Source organism: Phytophthora infestans, genomic scaffold (assembly GCF_000142945.1).
Source record: "Phytophthora infestans T30-4 supercont1.3 genomic scaffold, whole genome shotgun sequence".
NCBI lineage: Eukaryota > Oomycota > Peronosporomycetes > Peronosporales > Peronosporaceae > Phytophthora > Phytophthora infestans.
The window spans coordinates 730,585-738,578 of NW_003303756.1; positions in this window are offsets into that span (position 1 = coordinate 730,585).

The following is a 7,994-nucleotide window of genomic DNA, read 5'->3' on the forward strand; positions in this document are numbered from 1 at the left end:
GGAGCTCGGGGCTGCCGTCTACAATGGCTGGACAGTGGACGCAGTCAAACGGCAAAAGGCCTCAGACGTCAACAGCAACAGGAGGAAGCGCAGTTCAGTTGTTGGAGGATGGCTGAAGCTCCAACCGTTTCGGACGACGGCTTCACTTCATCGACAAGGTTAGCCAGGCCAATGGAGGACAACGACTGCGAATTTGATAATCAGGAGGACCAGGACAGTATGATTCCACGCAATGCCATCGATTCCAGCTTGGAGGCGTATACACAGCAAGAAATGGAGGAGATCCAAGAGCGCTCGAGTCTATCTGAGGGCGGCATCTCTCCGACACATCTCGAGCTAGCCCCAGCGTCGATTAATTCGGTGGAGGACCACATCGAAGAGAACACCCAGCTGTCAGAAGACTCTACGGAGTCCCCATCGACGTCATCGACCACTGAAACACTCCCTCGACTACGACCAACAGCTCCTGCGCATTGTGTCGTTCCCAACTGCTGTGACTACTTCACATCTCCCCACCCCCACTACCCAAATGAGGTAATTGGCAAAACGCAAAAAGTCGAGGAACCCTTAAACAGCGATCCCTCGCAAACGAGCCCCGCGGGCTCCGAAGCTCCCAATGAAACTACCACCAACGAAAGTGATGGTCACTCTGAGGGTCGCACCAACGACCAAACCAACAACTCAAGCAGGGGGAGTCAGGATGGCGAGTTTGAGATGTGGGACTACGTCTGCCCGCAACATGCTCGCCGCGGATACGCCAATGAGTGGGTCTGAGATAGACGATGACATTGAAGTAATTCACGCCTTGCGTGTATATTGTCGTTTACAGTGAGCTCCCAGTAGCAGGGATGCACACACATTAAGCTAAAGTTATTTTGTGTTGTTACAACAGCTGCTAAAATAGCCGAGTTTTCCTTGTAAAGGTATGTGTAAAATACTACCGGTACTTTGTCCTATTTTCTCATTTACCCTATTTTTCAAAAACAAAGTCTTCTGAAATTTAAGAAACGCGGTGCACATGAAAAGACTAATAATAAAACTTGGAAGTTCAAAATCCAATAAAATTCCTGTAAGTTTTCTAATAACTATCCAAACTAGTAAAATCCGAAGTTAGAAGCAGTGCAGATGAAGGTATATCCAGGGAGGACAGCTAGAAGAGCTGTATGGACAGCCTCACTCAGATCAATACGTTCGCAAAAAGTTAGCAGCATACGCCGTGTGCACGAAGCTTCAATGACACCTTCTACCGTAGAGAAAAGGGAATGTAACGGGTCAGGTAAATTCGGTTAAAATCGAATTTGATTCGAATCATAACCGGTTAGACCCGGTCCAAAATTATCCGAATCAAACCGGATATAATTCGGTTCAAACCGGTTTGAAGGAGCCTTTGATAGCTACCGTAGTATCCCCCCCCCCCGGCCATATCGATCGGGAGAGGTAAAATTCTCTCTTCAAGATGCACAGTCGTCAAATTGACAATGTCTATAAAGCCTGCCAGTCTTCCACTGTGGCCGAATTGCCACATCGATCACACGCTGCGACTCACAGGCAGCGGCACCGCAGCGCTCCTTACACTACGTGAAAGAGTCTCTTGGTTCTCTCTGTGAGACGGAAACAAGGGGACCGCCGAGCTGCAACTACGAGCCGGACTACTCCTATACTATTTAGCGGCTACTACACAAACAACGCTGCCCACAGATATGGATGCCGACACAGCGTCAATAGACGCTGATACCACCTCCACTATCTCATCGACTGGATCTTCTGGCGGAGTACGCTTCCGCACCCGCAAAAACGAATCTGACGTCTACAACTGCATCAAGGAGCTCGATACTGGGCATTTTCAGTGTTTGGTGCGTGCGAGGGCAGGCGTCAATCAGATTTGGCGCACCCGTTCTACAACAAATTGGAGGGGTCATCTACTTAGCCATCATACCGATGTTTACAATCCCCAAGCCGAGTCCAGTCTTGGCGTATTTGGCCGTCGAACAAGATCCTGTACGGAAGCTGAGAGGATGTCTCCTGAGAATGCCTAAGTTTGCGACGACAAACTGGTGATATGGATTGTTGCGAATGCCTATCCGTTTGCTGTTGTAGACCAAGAGGAGTTTGTGACCTTCTGCAAAGCATTACAACCCGGGTATAATGTACCTTGCCAACGTACATTTCGCAAGAAAAGTGTTACGGCAGTGGAAGACAGAGAAGGAAGCCGCTCGGGTCGAGATTCGGCGCGAGATTGCTGGCCGCCGTTGCAGTTTTACCACTGATATGTGGACGTCTCCCTCGAAAAGAGGTTATATGGTGATCACTATGAATTTTATCGACAGCAATTGGGAAATGCGCTCCGTTATTATTGCATTCAAACGGGTACAGTACCAGCACACGGGTAAACGTCTAGCTGAGCACTTTATTAGGGCTGTGAAGGACATGGATAGCGGGATCCTAAGCTCCATTTGGACGGTTACGGTCGATAACGCAACTAACAACACCGCTATGGTCGGTATGATAAACAGCAAATTACCGAGCGAGATTGCCAGACTGGCACGAGCGGCGTTTGAAGAAAATCTGCCGGTGTCGTTGCCGTCTCCTTCGGATACCTCGTCTCAGCAGGCTGTGCAGTTAAGTTGTACTGCACACGTCCTCCAACTTGCAGTGAAGGAAGGGCTCGCGAAGTGCCCACTGGTTGATTCAGCTATTGGCTACTTTTGCGATCTGCCAAAAAAATATCGGAATCTACTAAACTAACAGAGGCGCTCCAGCAAGTATGTGCTGACATGCTGCACGAATTTATCACTCCTAAGCTGGATGTGGATACGAGGTGGAACAGTACGTGGATCATGCTGGATAGTCTTCTCAGAATGAAGCTGCCTTTGAACGAGCTGCTGCGGCGCATTGAGCTAAAGGAACCTCCCTATACTGGATTTACTATCCGTTCAGGGGATAGTCTCATTAAGGAGATAACGAAGGAGTCGTGGGCTGCAGTGAATACGCTATACACCTTTCTCGAACCTATTAAGGAGGCCACAGACATGTTATCAGCGTCAACATACCCCACGTTCGGTATTTTACTGCTTACGAACCACGTTATCAAGTTCCACGCAGTTGAAACAATTGAAAAATCTCAGGACGAGCATACCAAAAGTTTGCTGACGCAGTTAAAAGGAAGCTGGATGACTACGCACCAAAATTGGACAAGAGGAAGGCACGAATTGCAACTGTTCTAGATCCACGTGCTAAGCAGCATCTCGATGTCTTGGTCAAGAATGTGGCCGGCGTCAAACAAGAAGTTATTGATGAGTTTAACCAGCACTATCGCGCAGTTTTTCAAGCTCAGCAGCAATCTAATCGTGGACCCCCATCTGCACAAAAGAAAAAGGGCAAATCACTACGTCAACTTCTTGCGCGCAGCACCCACCAGGTTGCTAGTGCCGGTTATTTTGGGGTTGCTGAAGAAAGTCTCGATGCCCGTTCCGACAACAGCGCTTTCGTTGGTGAAGCGGCTCGAAATCGAGATGCGGCGAGCGGCGACGATGATTCCTTTGCTAAGGAACTCGATCGATGGTTAGCAGCCGATGGAATGAGTGAAATGACTGAAAGCAGGGATGTGTGCACCTGGTTTCGTGTCACGGGAGACGTCTACCCGCGCATCAAACGCATGGCTCAAGATTTCCTTGCGATAACTGCAACGTCAGTCCCAAGCGAAATAGCTTTTTCAGCTGCTGGAATTGCTCTGAGCAACCGCCGTGCTCGACTGGGTGATAATGCCGTGGAAGCCATTTGTGAGCTGAAGTCATTCTTTAAGTTCAACCAACGCAAGGAGCAGCACCCTTCCGATACACACGAGTAGACCCATTCCTTTGAGGTGCTTGAGGTCTAACGAAGATCAAAGAATGTCGTTTACGAAATTGCGAAATGCAATCCTCAACGTTTAGGATTAGAAGATACGTACGGCACTTGTTACCATGGTGGTGCTGGAATTGATGTCGCTCGTGTATCACCGGGCTGTGTGCATCAGTGGAGCTGCTTCACAATGCAAAAAAAGTCGTTAGTAACCGGTTCTGCTAGCAGTCGCCGCCTTCCTAATTTCGGCGTGGCTGTGTGGAAGACCAGTCGTCTGTCGCTTACCTCTAAGCTCAGCATTGGCAACCACGGTCTCGTCATTGTCGAACACGATGGCAACTGCAAAAAGCTGCCAGGCAGTAGGGCCGCCCGTCTTCATGCGAAGCACAATGTCCACTGGCCATCCGTCGCGTCCTGGCAGCACAAGGTACGTGTCTCCCACTTACCACATCGGAGCTCGCCACCGAAGATCGTCCCAAGGTCGAGAGGGCCACAGACAGTAGTTCCACCGCAAGAAACCATCAAGCTCGAAGAAGGAGAGGTATCCGACGAGCTCTCCTTCGACAAGGGGTGAGGACACGAACTGGTTGGGGAAAGCTAGACCGCAACAGACGTACCAACACACGTGACCTCCACGAGCTCGAGCATCGTTAGCCAGTCGACGAGTTACTTCGAGATCAGCGCACGCTAACGGCAGGAGAGGCACATAGTCGGCTACTTGAGGTGGAGAATAGGCGGGAGAGAAGAATTCCGAGTGATTCGCAGCCAATTTGATGCGAAAAGTGGGTGCTAAGCGCTGTAGGAACCGCGGTTGTTCGTGCCCAACACGCGCTCCCAATGTTTGTCGTCATTTGCACGGTGACATCAGCTGACGGGAAGGAATTAGGCCGCCCACATCACGAGTACGGAGCAACCGAGACTCGCCGAAATCTGCCACTTTCAGCATCTCCTGTTCGGAATCAAAGATGCAATTCAGCGGCTTAAGATCTCGGTGCACAATGGGCACTGGCAAGCCATGAAGAAGAGGTACGTGCGTTCGTTGCTCTTCTTGCTGCTATTGTTGCTACTGCTACTTTCACCCACCGACGGCTGTGGATTGCTGGTGGAATACCTGTTATTAGAGCTCATAGACGACGCGTAGGACTCGAGGATGCTGCGCACGTACAGCTCCTGATCGAGACTCGGACGGCTCTCCTGTTTGCTTCCACTTCGTCTTCTCTTTGCTCTCATAGCCGTCACGCGTTTCCACCACTTGACGCCGCGGTTGGAGCTGCTGGCGCTCGCGCTGCTGCTGGTGCTCGTCATCTCACTGGCTGTGCTGGCGTTGCTATTGGCCGACATGTCGAAGGCCATGGGCAGCTCCGGCACCACGAAGGACTCGGAGGAACCCGTGGGGAAGTCGCTGCTGGTGCGCGCGTCCAGTAGCAGCAGCGGCGGCTTCTTGCGCCGCTTGTCAGGTGCTGCGATGGAGGCCATGGGGCATGTGACGCGACAGCTGCTGGCGGCGTGGACAGACCAAGTTCAGATGCACAATTGGCGCCGACGCACGCAGGAAGAGCCGCGCTTTCGAATGAGCCGACACCGAGACGTGTACGGCGCGTTCTGCACGAGGCCCGCAACGTCCAAGAGCAGCCTCGCTTGGGTAAACACTCGCAGGGGCAGTTCGTACACGCCTGGACCCAAGGTTTCTCCCACCCGAACCCTCAGATACACAGCTTGCTCTCTCATGGCTTTTGCACTCACTCCCGTACGTTCCAACGTCTCCATGACTATATCCGAATTCGCATCTTCCACAGTCCCTACTACGAAAGCTTCCACTTTGATATTATGAGGAGGAACGAACCTCGTATCCACCGCAACGCGAGCTCTTGGACCGTGACCTAATGGTAGCAACCAGTTACTGGTGTATGTTGTCAGTAGGAACGGCACATTGGATCTCAGTCTCAACTGTACATCCGTCACTTCATCCCTCGCTGCTGTCAGTCGGACACCTTCAGGAAGTTCCACACGAGCAGTCGAAGACGCCCAAGTCACCCGTCGATTTCCTGATCGGTTGGCTGTTTGGTCTCCACTTTGTGGCGCTTCGTTCACTTGAGCTGCTTGATTCTTCTCCGTCTCTTCATCGAAAGGTTCGTCATCCTCCATATCTGCACTTGGATCTGCACTTTTCACACTTTTAGACATGGCAGGAGCGAACTGTGTCAATAGCCACATGCTCTATGTGGACGGTAAAGAGGGCCCACTTAGAGAAGCGTCCACCACGTCAAACGAGAAGCTTGTGGACCGTGGAGCGACGTTTAGACTGGGATCCTGGTACGGTAATTGCCTTGCAAAGTCGTCAAAAGACTCGGTACGACCAGAAGGACCCCTTTCCTGCTTTAATGTTGCTCTTGTTGCTCCAATTGGTCAAAAGATGAGGAAGAACTCATGGATTCGTCATTTGACATGGACACATCGTCGTCTGCGTGGTCGTCTGGAGCTGCAAAGCTCCCACTACCCGAGCGAATCCGTTCGTCGACACTTCCTTGTCTTCTGAAGCCCCCACTCTGCTGCTGAGCGCGTGGAGAGCCGTCGCCAGACCTCGTGTCGCCCACGGACGCCATCAGATGAACGGTACGGGTACATGTATTACTGAGCACAGTACCTCTAAAATCACATGCAAGGAAACGAAGTGATCCGAGTGTGATAGACAGTCGATAATTCGCTAAAATAGTGTTTGGTTCTACCCAATTGCTAACGTTTCATTACCTCTAGCAAAACATATCACTACTAAACGCATCATACAACAAAATCGTTTTGGTGTGAAACTTGTAGACGTTAATAACCGGTTTAATCGGATTTGACTCGGATTGACCCGGTCCAAACTCGGTTTAATCCGGTTGTGTGAAAAGGGCAGCCCGAAATCCTGTTGAAACCGGTTTACATTTTCTTAGAAATTCTACGGCGTTTCGATGCCAAGTTTTTCTGCTATTAGATTTTATTCGAGATTAATTTGCTGTCGATGTAACGGGGTACGAGACCCTAAGTGTACCCCTGGTTGCATGAGGGGTGACACATCACACTTCGGGATACCTGGTACATGGTATAAGGGCTGTCAGAGGCTAATCATTGGCTGATGACATAGCTTTACTATAGGTGACTTTTATTTTGTGTATTTAACTCAAGCTTAGTCTACCTGTAGATACATTCCGTTTACAACTTACCTTAAACTGGTCACTTCTCTCCCTTCGACAAAAGAAACCTATAAACTACTTGCTGAGAGCTTGTAAACTCTCGGAAGCCGACTTCCTCAAGCGCAAAGTGCTGTGACCCCGTCAGCCTTAATAGCATTTGTAGTCAATCCACGCCAGCGCGGGTAGACTACATGGATCTCTCTGAAGCTCGTGGCCATGGGTAAGAACGACTTCTCCCATCTGAACGACTCACAGCTCGAGTCGGTTCGGAATATGGCTGGCATCTTCGGGATGGAGGCTTTGCAAAGCCCGGTGGCGTCAACACCGGTCGAGCGGCTCGAGCGTGTCAATCCGTTTGACGCCTACAAGCGAGGGCTCATCGCACATTTGCAGGAAAACCTGCAAACTCCGGTGGCGTAAACAAGGCCGCCACACCCGAAGCCAATGCGGCTGAAGGTGAGGTCGTATGAAGAGAAGGAAGGTGAAAACCACTTCTGGGTTCGAGACGTAGAGCTCGCGATGAGCACAGCTCTGATCTTGACTGCGCAACTCCGTGTTGGTTTTGCGCCTTAAACCTAAGCGGTCGTGCTAAGAAATGGATGTACACGCAGGAAACGACATCGCCTGGATGTTTCACATCCTGGGCTCAGCTGTGCGAACAGCTCCGAGCAGCGTTCCTCCCGGCGAGCCACGAATACCGACAGTGTTCACGCTTTCTCTCATGTAAGCAAGGAAGGCGCGAGCTGCACGAGTACATCCAAGAGATGGGGGGGGTCACGGCGTCTCTAGTCGGCAACCCACTCAACGAACACATCAAAGTGACTCTGTTCATGGGCGGCCTTCGAGTGGGACCGGAGCGCACTCAGCTGTTTTGGGTGCAGTCAAGCACCCTCGAAGAGGCGATTCAAGTGGCTCTTCAAGAAGATATAGCCATCACCAGGCCCGTACGCCGGCCTCAGCGTGGACAGGGAATTCTGCATC